We start from the raw sequence: 13501 nt of genomic DNA, 5'->3' as shown, positions 1-13501 counted from the left end.
CAAAGGTCCCGGGCAAACAGGGACAGTTATCATAACAGATGGAGACACTGCTCCAAGACCAGGGAAGCAGGCTGGGAGCGCCCGAGTCCCAGCCCCTGTTGGTCTCCTGCACAGAGGTGCAAAGTCTCCGGGCCCCAAGCAGCCCGGGGAAGGAAATCCCTGCACCTCCTCTGCAGCCAGGCCTCTGGCCCAGGGGGTGTGACCCTCAGTTCTCTTAGGCAAGGGACCTCCAGCCAGCCTGTGGCAGGGATCAGGCCAAAGCTCTGCCCACCCCGCTGCCCGCAAGGACTTATTTGGCCTCTGTCGCCTCACCGAACGCTGCAGATGGAGCAGCCTCGGCCAACCAGGGAGGGCTGCATGTTCCTGGGAGGGGAGGGCACTGTCCCAGGCCAGTGCCTGCCTCCCCACCTGAAGGACCGCAGGGCCAGCACAGATCCCAACCCCACGGTACACGGGTACCAACCTGACCCTGACTCCAGCCCTGCAACGGACACACACGTGAGCATTTAGGGCTGCACTGGCTCTTGTCCCCAGCAGCGACAGAAGCTGTGATCGAAGCTCTCGCCAGACCCGTCCAAGGAACCCAAAGCCCGAGCTCAGTCTCAAACTCTGGGTGGACTTGGCCGACCCTGAGCAGGCTGAGCCTCCGTCACTAAGAAATTTACCTAAAAACAGGAACTTGCTCACTTGAGTCCCCTCGACGTTGGCTAAACTAATAGTAATTGCATTTAAAAACGTGTCTGCCTTTATTGTTACCTGAGACTTTGACATTGAAAGCGTCTGTCAGTTCGGTCGTCAAGAGTAGTTACTGCTGTGTCACATTTAGGTGGGTCTAAGCTGACATTCAGGCCAGACGAGGGTCAGGCGAGGGCTGGGTGAGGGCTCAGGCCCAGCTCTGGTTTGTGCTGTCCAGGGTATGAGTCCCAGGCCTGCTTTGGCCTTTTCACTGGTTTGCGTGCCTCAGTTTCCCCACGAGGACGACCAGAATAGCTAGTGCGTGTTAGCGCTGTCCTTGAGGATCACGAGCACGCCCTGAATGATCTGTTTCCGCCAGCGACGTTCAGTGACTCATTACAACGACCGTCAGGATGCTGCTCGCGGGGAGTGTCAGGTTTCAACCGAGTCGCCCATCGGGTGGAGAAGCCGCCGGCCTGCCCGGGACCGCAAGGTGCCCGTCTCCGCTCCCACAGGACTGGCAAATAGTGGCAAAATACTAAAATTGTCACCTACAGGTACATCCGTAGTCAAGTGTGGGAGGCGAGTAAGTAGCTGCTTCTAAGCGTGTTGCAGAACTTGGGGGGAAAGGGGAAAGCCCCCGGTTTAGCACCAAAGGTCCCGGGCAAACTGGGACAGTTGCCATCCCAGATGGAGACACTGCTCCAAGACCAGGGAAGCAGGCTGGGAGCGCCCGAGTCTCCTGCACAGAGGTGCAAAGTCTCCGGGCCCCAAGCAGCCCGGGGAAGGAAATCCCTGCACCTCCTCTGCAGCCAGGCCTCTGGCCCAGGGGGTGTGACCCTCAGTTCTCTTAGGCAAGGGACCTCCAGCCAGCCTGTGGCAGGGATCAGGCCAAAGCTCTGCCCACCCCGCTGCCCGCAAGGACTTATTTGGCCTCTGTCGCCTCACCGAACGCTGCAGATGGAGCAGCCTCGGCCAACCAGGGAGGGCTGCATGTTCCCGGGAGGGGAGGGCACTGTCCCAGGCCAGTGCCTGCCTCCCCACCTGAAGGACCGCAGGGCCAGCACGGATCCCATCCCCAGGGTACAGGGGTACCAACCTGGCCCTGACTCCAGCCCTGCAACGGGCACACACGTGGGCATTTAGGGCTGCACTGGCTCTTGTCCCCAGCAGTGACAGAAGCTGTCATCGAAGCTCTCGCCAGACCCGTCCAAGGCACCCAAAGCCCGGGCTCAGTCTCAAGCTCTGGGTGGACTTGGCCGACCCTGAGCAGGCTGAGCCCCCGTCACTAGGAAATTTATCTAAAATCAGGAACTTGCTCACCACTTTGAGTCCCCTCGACGTTGGCTAACCTGACAGTAATTGCATTTAAAAACGTGTCTGCCTTTATTGTTACCTGAGACTTTGACATTCAAAGCGTCTGTCAGTTCGGTCGTCAAGAGTAGTTACTGCTGTGTCACATTCAGGTGGGTCTAAGCTGACATTCAGGCCAGACGAGGGTCAGGCGAGGGCTGGGTGAGGGCTCAGGCCCAGCTCTGGCTTGTGCTGTCCAGGGTTTGAGTCCCAGGCCTGCTTTGGCCTTTTCACTGCTTTGTGTGTCTCAGTTTCCCCACGAGGACGACCAGAATAGCTAGTGCGTGTTAGCGCTGTCCCCGCGGACCACGAGCACGCGCTGCACGATCTGTTTCCGCCAGCCACGTTCAGCGACTCATTACAACGACCGTCACGATGCTGCTCGCGGGGAGTGTCAGGCTTGGCCCGCCCGGGACCGCGGGGTGCCCCGGCCCCGACCCCACTCCTCTCCCCTGTCCGCCCCGGCCCCGCCCCTCCCGTCCGCGCCCAGCCCCCAGCCCCGCGCCGCGGCTCCGCTCGTCCCCCCGCGGCCACACGGGGACGCAGCCGGACAGCGGGCGAGGGCGGGGCGGGGCGGGGCGGGAGGACCGGGAGGGGGAGAGGACGGAGAGGGGCGGGGAAGGGGGCGCCGGGGAGGCGGGGGTCTGGCGTGTGGCGGGGCAGGTGGGGGATGGGAGGGGTGGGGGGTGGACGGGCAGGTGGAGGATGGGGCGGGAGGCGGGCCCAGGAGGTCGGGCCTCGGGCGAAACATGGGGAGAAGGCCTGAGGGGTCACCGGGAGCGGAGCCTTCAGCCCCGCGGCATTTCCCTGCCAGGGCTGGGGGTGCGCTGGGCCCCACGGCCCCGTGGAAGGGGTGCGGGCTCTCGGGAGCTCCTGCCAAGGCTGTCCCGCCCCGGGCCGCGGGCAGAGGGTCCCAGAGCCGGGCGTGCAGCTGGGGGCGCCGGGCCCACCTGGGAAAGCCCAGGCAGCGCCGGAAAGTGGGAGGCGGGGCCTTTCCCTCCTCCGCGTTTAAGGCTTCAGGTGGCCCTGTGGCCTGGCGGGCCGTGGAAGGCGGAGGAGGTGGGTGTGGTGGCCCCTGCCGGGCACCAGGTGCTCCTCCCAGGCCCAGCGCCCGCCAGGCCCCACCCCAGCGCCTGGCCGGGTGCAGACGGGTGCGCTGCTGTCTGCCCAGCCCCCACCCCGCTAGGTCCGTGGCTCAGGGCAGATTCCCAAACCTACCCCAGGATGAGGGCAGCTGCTGCCACACTGCACTGGCTGGTGAGAGGGCGGGGACGTAGGCTCCTTCCTGGGGACCGTCTCCAGCCTGTCTGCCCAGTGCACGCCCGGTGAGGGATGCAACCCGGTGTCTCCCCCAGTGCCCCGTAAGCAGGGTGGGCCCCGTCGGGCTGGCACGGCGTCTCCATCTGAGCCAACCCCGCAACGGCAGGAGCAGCCCCCTCCCCGCTATGACTCAGCACACACACCTGTGCGGTTCAGGCCAGCCCAACAGGTAGAATCTTCTCTTCTCTCGACAAAGGATGAAGGTTTCCCTCTGCAGAGCGAGGCTTCCCAAGTCCCTCAGCAGACCTCAGGGTCACCCACATCTCGGACCCGCGGTCTGAGCCTTGGGGCAGGCCCTGCCCCGGGAGAGAAGGGACAGGATGGCAGGACACGGCTGTGGCTCTGGTCAGGTCCCTGCCTGGTTGGGACAGTATGTTTCCCCAGCTGCACTGACCAATCAGAACTCAGCCGCACTGACCAATCAGGACGCAACCCCACGGACCAATCAGGACTCAGCTGTATCAACCAATCAGAACTCAGCTGCACTGACCAATCAGGACACAGCTGCACTGACCAATCAGACTTAACCCTATGGACCAATCAGGACGCAACAGCACTGACCAATCAGAGCTCAGCCTTACTGACCAATCAGAACTCAGCCTCACTGACCAATCAGGACTCAGCTGCACTGACCAATCAGAACTCAGCCGCACTGACCAATCAGGACTCAGCTGCACTGACCAATCAGAACTCAGCTGCACTGACCAATCAGGACTCAGTTGCACTGACCAATCAGACTCAACCGTGTGGACCAATCAGGACGCAGCAGCAATGACCAATCAGAGCTCAGGTTTAATGACCAATCAGGACTCAGCTGCAGTGACCAATCAGAACTCAGCTGTATGGACCAATCAGGACTCAGCTGTACCGACCAATCAGAACTCAGTCTTACTGACCAATCAGGACTCACCTGCACTGACCAATCAGAACTCAGCCTCACTGACCAATCAGGACTCAGCTGCACCGACCAATCAGAATTCAGCCACATTGACCAATGAGGACTCAGCTGCACTCACCAATAACAACTCAACTGTATTGACCAATCAGGACTCAGCTGCACTGACCAATCCAGACACAACTGCCCGGACCAATCAGGACTCAGCTGCACTGACCAATCAGAATTCAGCCACACTGACCAATCAGGACAAACTGCTCTGACCAATCAGGACGCAGCTGTATTCACCAATCAGGACTCGGCTGCACTGACCAATCAGAACTCAGCCACACTGTCCAATCAGGACACGGCAGCACTGACCAATCAGAATTCAGCCTCACTGACCAATCAGGACTCAGCTGCACCGACCAATCAGAATTCAGCCACATTGACCAATGAGGACTCAGCTGCACTCACCAATAACAACTCAACTGTATTGACCAATCAGGACTCAGCTGCACTGACCAATCCAGACACAACTGCCCGGACCAATCAGGACTCAGCTGCACTGACCAATCAGAATTCAGCCACACTGACCAATCAGGACAAACTGCTCTGACCAATCAGGACGCAGCTGTATTCACCAATCAGGACTCGGCTGCACTGACCAATCAGAACTCAGCCACACTGTCCAATCAGGACACGGCAGCACTGACCAATCAGAATTCAGCCGCACTGACCAGTCAGGGCACAACTGCACCGTCCAGGTGCTCCGTCCAGCCCTCGCTCCCGTCCGCCCGGACCCCCATCATGGTGTGGAGGGCGCCCCCCTGCCCCCCGGGAGGGGAAGGGACCCGCAGTGCCGCCGGCCAGGCTGGCCTCTGCGCACCTGGCTGAGGCATCAGCACCCAGGCGGGCTCTGGGGAGGCCTCGGGAGGGGCCTGCCGTACCCTGACCTTCGTTCCTATGTCACCGAGGCTGCACAGGAAAGGAGCAGACACATGACGCCAGAGGTGAACAGGCGAGTCATCCTTCCCATGTCACAGAGCACATGATGGGGACTCCTGGGACTGCAGGACACGGTCTGCCATAGGTGTCCAGGGTGACAGGGTCAGACAATCGGGGGAAGGCACCTTATTTCCAAACTCCTTTTACTTGGGGGACCAGAGAGCAGGCTGTCAACACCCCGATACATTATTAAGAATGTGTCACCCCCACCAGGAGGCTGCCAGGGCCTTCAGAAGGGGTGGCAGGTCCTTCAGGCGTGGGGAGGCGGCGTGGGTGCCCGTGCTCATGGCCCATTTGCTATTTTAAAAACTACCCGTGAGAGGAGCCCCCACGGCAGAGCTGCACCCCTCCCACCGCTCTCCTGCAGAGAGACTCGCCCAGGGCCCACGGAGGTCCGCAGGTGATCCAGGGGCCGGGTCTGCCAGCCACCCCGTGCTCTCCTTGCAGAAACTGCTGCGGGACCCTGGTCCCCCTTCCCTGGGTGGGCTCTGGGTCTGGAAACCAGCTTGGGTTAGAACTGGGTGTGAAAAAGTCATTTTCCACTTGCCCCCACCAAGGCCACCTCGGGCAGAAGAGCGGTGACGTCCTTTTGTTCTCAGATGTGGGCCCCAGGGTGCCCTCACTCTCCCCAGCTCTGCACCACCTTTTCTTCCTTGTCTACGGCGGTACCACCCTGACTGCGCCCGGTCTTGGCTGATCTCGGACGCTAAGCAGGGTCAGGCCTGGTTAGTACTTGGTGACCCCACCAACCCCAGCCTTCTGTAAAGGCTGCAGTTGCCCCGCCCTGTGGGCGGAAGTCCTGTGCCAACCCCACATCCACAGCCCTCGCTGCGCTCCCTGACTGCACCTGGACAGACCCGGGGCCGGTCCTGGGGCAGGGCCCCAGGCACAGGCTCTCTGAATCATCTCTGGGTGTCTGGAATAGGTTCTCTGCTCCGACCTGCAGGGCATTCACACCCTGCTTCCCGAGGTCCTGGGTGCTCGTTGCCCACAGGACTGGCAAACAGTGGCAAAATACTAAAATTGTCACCTACAGGTACATCCGTAGTCAAGTGTGGGAGGCGAGTAAGTAGCTGCTTCTAAGCGTGTTGCAGAACTTGGGGGGAAAGGGGAAAGCCCCCGGTTTAGCACCAAAGGTCCCGGGCAAACTGGGACAGTTGCCATCCCAGATGGAGACACTGCTCCAAGACCAGGGAAGCAGGCTGGGAGCGCCCGAGTCCCAGCCCCTGTTGGTCTCCTGCACAGAGGTGCAGAGTCTCCGGGCCCCAAGCAGCCCGGGGAAGGAAATCCCTGCACCTCCTCTGCAGCCAGGCCTCTGGCCCAGGGGGTGTGACCCTCAGTTCTCTTAGGCAAGGGACCTCCAGCCAGCCTGTGGCAGGGATCAGGCCAAAGCTCTGCCCACCCCGCTGCCCGCAAGGACTTATTTGGCCTCTGTCGCCTCACCGAACGCTGCAGATGGAGCAGCCTCGGCCAACCAGGGAGGGCTGCATGTTCCCGGGAGGGGAGGGCACTGTCCCAGGCCAGTGCCTGCCTCCCCACCTGAAGGACCGCAGGGCCAGCACGGATCCCATCCCCAGGGTACAGGGGTACCAACCTGGCCCTGACTCCAGCCCTGCAACGGGCACACACGTGGGCATTTAGGGCTGCACTGGCTCTTGTCCCCAGCAGTGACAGAAGCTGTCATCGAAGCTCTCGCCAGACCCGTCCAAGGCACCCAAAGCCCGGGCTCAGTCTCAAGCTCTGGGTGGACTTGGCCGACCCTGAGCAGGCTGAGCCCCCGTCACTAGGAAATTTATCTAAAATCAGGAACTTGCTCACCACTTTGAGTCCCCTCGACGTTGGCTAACCTGACAGTAATTGCATTTAAAAACGTGTCTGCCTTTATTGTTACCTGAGACTTTGACATTCAAAGCGTCTGTCAGTTCGGTCGTCAAGAGTAGTTACTGCTGTGTCACATTCAGGTGGGTCTAAGCTGACATTCAGGCCAGACGAGGGTCAGGCGAGGGCTGGGTGAGGGCTCAGGCCCAGCTCTGGCTTGTGCTGTCCAGGGTTTGAGTCCCAGGCCTGCTTTGGCCTTTTCACTGCTTTGTGTGTCTCAGTTTCCCCACGAGGACGACCAGAATAGCTAGTGCGTGTTAGCGCTGTCCCCGCGGACCACGAGCACGCGCTGCACGATCTGTTTCCGCCAGCCACGTTCAGCGACTCATTACAACGACCGTCACGATGCTGCTCGCGGGGAGTGTCAGGCTTGGCCCGCCCGGGACCGCGGGGTGCCCCGGCCCCGACCCCACTCCTCTCCCCTGTCCGCCCCGGCCCCGCCCCTCCCGTCCGCGCCCAGCCCCCAGCCCCGCGCCGCGGCTCCGCTCGTCCCCCCGCGGCCACACGGGGGCGCAGCCGGACAGCGGGCGAGGGCGGGGCGGGGCGGGGCGGGAGGACCGGGAGGGGGAGAGGACGGAGAGGGGCGGGGAAGGGGGCGCCGGGGAGGCGGGGGTCTGGCGTGTGGCGGGGCAGGTGGGGGATGGGAGGGGTGGGGGGTGGACGGGCAGGTGGAGGATGGGGCGGGAGGCGGGCCCAGGAGGTCGGGCCTCGGGCGAAACATGGGGAGAAGGCCTGAGGGGTCACCGGGAGCGGAGCCTTCAGCCCCGCGGCATTTCCCTGCCAGGGCTGGGGGTGCGCTGGGCCCCACGGCCCCGTGGAAGGGGTGCGGGCTCTCGGGAGCTCCTGCCAAGGCTGTCCCGCCCCGGGCCGCGGGCAGAGGGTCCCAGAGCCGGGCGTGCAGCTGGGGGCGCCGGGCCCACCTGGGAAAGCCCAGGCAGCGCCGGAAAGTGGGAGGCGGGGCCTTTCCCTCCTCCGCGTTTAAGGCTTCAGGTGGCCCTGTGGCCTGGCGGGCCGTGGAAGGCGGAGGAGGTGGGTGTGGTGGCCCCTGCCGGGCACCAGGTGCTCCTCCCAGGCCCAGCGCCCGCCAGGCCCCACCCCAGCGCCTGGCCGGGTGCAGACGGGTGCGCTGCTGTCTGCCCAGCCCCCACCCCGCTAGGTCCGTGGCTCAGGGCAGATTCCCAAACCTACCCCAGGATGAGGGCAGCTGCTGCCACACTGCACTGGCTGGTGAGAGGGCGGGGACGTAGGCTCCTTCCTGGGGACCGTCTCCAGCCTGTCTGCCCAGTGCACGCCCGGTGAGGGATGCAACCCGGTGTCTCCCCCAGTGCCCCGTAAGCAGGGTGGGCCCCGTCGGGCTGGCACGGCGTCTCCATCTGAGCCAACCCCGCAACGGCAGGAGCAGCCCCCTCCCCGCTATGACTCAGCACACACACCTGTGCGGTTCAGGCCAGCCCAACAGGTAGAATCTTCTCTTCTCTCGACAAAGGATGAAGGTTTCCCTCTGCAGAGCGAGGCTTCCCAAGTCCCTCAGCAGACCTCAGGGTCACCCACATCTCGGACCCGCGGTCTGAGCCTTGGGGCAGGCCCTGCCCCGGGAGAGAAGGGACAGAATGGCAGGACACGGCTGTGGCTCTGGTCAGGTCCCTGCCTGGTTGGGACAGTATGTTTCCCCAGCTGCACTGACCAATCAGAACTCAGCCGCACTGACCAATCAGGACGCAACCCCACGGACCAATCAGGACTCAGCTGTATCAACCAATCAGAACTCAGCTGCACTGACCAATCAGGACACAGCTGCACTGACCAATCAGACTTAACCCTATGGACCAATCAGGACGCAACAGCACTGACCAATCAGAGCTCAGCCTTACTGACCAATCAGAACTCAGCCTCACTGACCAATCAGGACTCAGCTGCACTGACCAATCAGAACTCAGCCGCACTGACCAATCAGGACTCAGCTGCACTGACCAATCAGAACTCAGCTGCACTGACCAATCAGGACTCAGTTGCACTGACCAATCAGACTCAACCGTGTGGACCAATCAGGACGCAGCAGCAATGACCAATCAGAGCTCAGGTTTAATGACCAATCAGGACTCAGCTGCAGTGACCAATCAGAAGTCAGCTGTATGGACCAATCAGGACTCAGCTGTACCGACCTATCAGAACTCAGTCTTACTGACCAATCAGGACTCACCTGCACTGACCAATCAGAACTCAGCCTCACTGACCAATCAGGACTCAGCTGCACCGACCAATCAGAATTCAGCCACATTGACCAATGAGGACTCAGCTGCACTCACCAATAACAACTCAACTGTATTGACCAATCAGGACTCAGCTGCACTGACCAATCCAGACACAACTGCCCGGACCAATCAGGACTCAGCTGCACTGACCAATCAGAATTCAGCCACACTGACCAATCAGGACAAACTGCTCTGACCAATCAGGACGCAGCTGTATTCACCAATCAGGACTCGGCTGCACTGACCAATCAGAACTCAGCCACACTGTCCAATCAGGACACGGCAGCACTGACCAATCAGAATTCAGCCGCACTGACCAGTCAGGGCACAACTGCACCGTCCAGGTGCTCCGTCCAGCCCTCGCTCCCGTCCGCCCGGACCCCCATCATGGTGTGGAGGGCGCCCCCCTGCCCCCCGGGAGGGGAAGGGACCCGCAGTGCCGCCGGCCAGGCTGGCCTCTGCGCACCTGGCTGAGGCATCAGCACCCAGGCGGGCTCTGGGGAGGCCTCGGGAGGGGCCTGCCGTACCCTGACCTTCGTTCCTATGTCACCGAGGCTGCACAGGAAAGGAGCAGACACATGACGCCAGAGGTGAACAGGCGAGTCATCCTTCCCATGTCACAGAGCACATGATGGGGACTCCTGGGACTGCAGGACACGGTCTGCCATAGGTGTCCAGGGTGACAGGGTCAGACAATCGGGGGAAGGCACCTTATTTCCAAACTCCTTTTACTTGGGGGACCAGAGAGCAGGCTGTCAACACCCCGATACATTATTAAGAATGTGTCACCCCCACCAGGAGGCTGCCAGGGCCTTCAGAAGGGGTGGCAGGTCCTTCAGGCGTGGGGAGGCGGCGTGGGTGCCCGTGCTCATGGCCCATTTGCTATTTTAAAAACTACCCGTGAGAGGAGCCCCCACGGCAGAGCTGCACCCCTCCCACCGCTCTCCTGCAGAGAGACTCGCCCAGGGCCCACGGGGGTCCGCAGGTGATCCAGGGGCCGGGTCTGCCAGCCACCCCGTGCTCTCCTTGCAGAAACTGCTGCGGGACCCTGGTCCCCCTTCCCTGGGTGGGCTCTGGGTCTGGAAACCAGCTTGGGTTAGAACTGGGTGTGAAAAAGTCATTTTCCACTTGCCCCCACCAAGGCCACCTCGGGCAGAAGAGCGGTGACGTCCTTTTGTTCTCAGATGTGGGCCCCAGGGTGCCCTCACTCTCCCCAGCTCTGCACCACCTTTTCTTCCTTGTCTACGGCGGTACCACCCTGACTGCGCCCGGTCTTGGCTGATCTCGGACGCTAAGCAGGGTCAGGCCTGGTTAGTACTTGGTGACCCCACCAACCCCAGCCTTCTGTAAAGGCTGCAGTTGCCCCGCCCTGTGGGCGGAAGTCCTGTGCCAACCCCACATCCACAGCCCTCGCTGCGCTCCCTGACTGCACCTGGACAGACCCGGGGCCGGTCCTGGGGCAGGGCCCCAGGCACAGGCTCTCTGAATCATCTCTGGGTGTCTGGAATAGGTTCTCTGCTCCGACCTGCAGGGCATTCACACCCTGCTTCCCGAGGTACTGGGTGCTCGTTGCCCACAGGACTGGCAAACAGTGGCAAAATACTAAAATTGTCACCTACAGGTACATCCGTAGTCAAGTGTGGGAGGCGAGTAAGTAGCTGCTTCTAAGCGTGTTGCAGAACTTGGGGGGAAAGGGGAAAGCCCCCGGTTTAGCACCAAAGGTCCCGGGCAAACTGGGACAGTTGCCATCCCAGATGGAGACACTGCTCCAAGACCAGGGAAGCAGGCTGGGAGCGCCCGAGTCCCAGCCCCTGTTGGTCTCCTGCACAGAGGTGCAGAGTCTCCGGGCCCCAAGCAGCCCGGGGAAGGAAATCCCTGCACCTCCTCTGCAGCCAGGCCTCTGGCCCAGGGGGTGTGACCCTCAGTTCTCTTAGGCAAGGGACCTCCAGCCAGCCTGTGGCAGGGATCAGGCCAAAGCTCTGCCCACCCCGCTGCCCGCAAGGACTTATTTGGCCTCTGTCGCCTCACCGAACGCTGCAGATGGAGCAGCCTCGGCCAACCAGGGAGGGCTGCATGTTCCCGGGAGGGGAGGGCACTGTCCCAGGCCAGTGCCTGCCTCCCCACCTGAAGGACCGCAGGGCCAGCACGGATCCCATCCCCAGGGTACAGGGGTACCAACCTGGCCCTGACTCCAGCCCTGCAACGGGCACACACGTGGGCATTTAGGGCTGCACTGGCTCTTGTCCCCAGCAGCGACAGAAGCTGTGATCGAAGCTCTCGCCAGACCCGTCCAAGGCACCCAAAGCCCGGGCTCAGTCTCAAGCTCTGGGTGGACTTGGCCGACCCTGAGCAGGCTGAGCCCCCGTCACTAGGAAATTTATCTAAAATCAGGAACTTGCTCACCACTTTGAGTCCCCTCGACGTTGGCTAACCTGACAGTAATTGCATTTAAAAACGTGTCTGCCTTTATTGTTACCTGAGACTTTGACATTCAAAGCGTCTGTCAGTTCGGTCGTCAAGAGTAGTTACTGCTGTGTCACATTCAGGTGGGTCTAAGCTGACATTCAGGCCAGACGAGGGTCAGGCGAGGGCTGGGTGAGGGCTCAGGCCCAGCTCTGGCTTGTGCTGTCCAGGGTTTGAGTCCCAGGCCTGCTTTGGCCTTTTCACTGCTTTGTGTGTCTCAGTTTCCCCACGAGGACGACCAGAATAGCTAGTGCGTGTTAGCGCTGTCCCCGCGGACCACGAGCACGCGCTGCACGATCTGTTTCCGCCAGCCACGTTCAGCGACTCATTACAACGACCGTCACGATGCTGCTCGCGGGGAGTGTCAGGCTTGGCCCGCCCGGGACCGCGGGGTGCCCCGGCCCCGACCCCACTCCTCTCCCCTGTCCGCCCCGGCCCCGCCCCTCCCGTCCGCGCCCAGCCCCCAGCCCCGCGCCGCGGCTCCGCTCGTCCCCCCGCGGCCACACGGGGGCGCAGCCGGACAGCGGGCGAGGGCGGGGCGGGGCGGGGCGGGAGGACCGGGAGGGGGAGAGGACGGAGAGGGGCGGGGAAGGGGGCGCCGGGGAGGCGGGGGTCTGGCGTGTGGCGGGGCAGGTGGGGGATGGGAGGGGTGGGGGGTGGACGGGCAGGTGGAGGATGGGGCGGGAGGCGGGCCCAGGAGGTCGGGCCTCGGGCGAAACATGGGGAGAAGGCCTGAGGGGTCACCGGGAGCGGAGCCTTCAGCCCCGCGGCATTTCCCTGCCAGGGCTGGGGGTGCGCTGGGCCCCACGGCCCCGTGGAAGGGGTGCGGGCTCTCGGGAGCTCCTGCCAAGGCTGTCCCGCCCCGGGCCGCGGGCAGAGGGTCCCAGAGCCGGGCGTGCAGCTGGGGGCGCCGGGCCCACCTGGGAAAGCCCAGGCAGCGCCGGAAAGTGGGAGGCGGGGCCTTTCCCTCCTCCGCGTTTAAGGCTTCAGGTGGCCCTGTGGCCTGGCGGGCCGTGGAAGGCGGAGGAGGTGGGTGTGGTGGCCCCTGCCGGGCACCAGGTGCTCCTCCCAGGCCCAGCGCCCGCCAGGCCCCACCCCAGCGCCTGGCCGGGTGCAGACGGGTGCGCTGCTGTCTGCCCAGCCCCCACCCCGCTAGGTCCGTGGCTCAGGGCAGATTCCCAAACCTACCCCAGGATGAGGGCAGCTGCTGCCACACTGCACTGGCTGGTGAGAGGGCGGGGACGTAGGCTCCTTCCTGGGGACCGTCTCCAGCCTGTCTGCCCAGTGCACGCCCGGTGAGGGATGCAACCCGGTGTCTCCCCCAGTGCCCCGTAAGCAGGGTGGGCCCCGTCGGGCTGGCACGGCGTCTCCATCTGAGCCAACCCCGCAACGGCAGGAGCAGCCCCCTCCCCGCTATGACTCAGCACACACACCTGTGCGGTTCAGGCCAGCCCAACAGGTAGAATCTTCTCTTCTCTCGACAAAGGATGAAGGTTTCCCTCTGCAGAGCGAGGCTTCCCAAGTCCCTCAGCAGACCTCAGGGTCACCCACATCTCGGACCCGCGGTCTGAGCCTTGGGGCAGGCCCTGCCCCGGGAGAGAAGGGACAGGATGGCAGGACACGGCTGTGGCTCTGGTCAGGTCCCTGCCTGGTTGGGACAGTATGTTTCCCCAGCTGC

This window comes from Lemur catta, chromosome 15 (genome assembly GCF_020740605.2).
Source record: "Lemur catta isolate mLemCat1 chromosome 15, mLemCat1.pri, whole genome shotgun sequence".
In the NCBI taxonomy this organism is placed as follows: Eukaryota; Metazoa; Chordata; class Mammalia; order Primates; family Lemuridae; genus Lemur; species Lemur catta.
The sequence above is the reverse complement of the archived record's forward strand: the minus strand, read 5'-3'. Positions refer to the sequence as shown.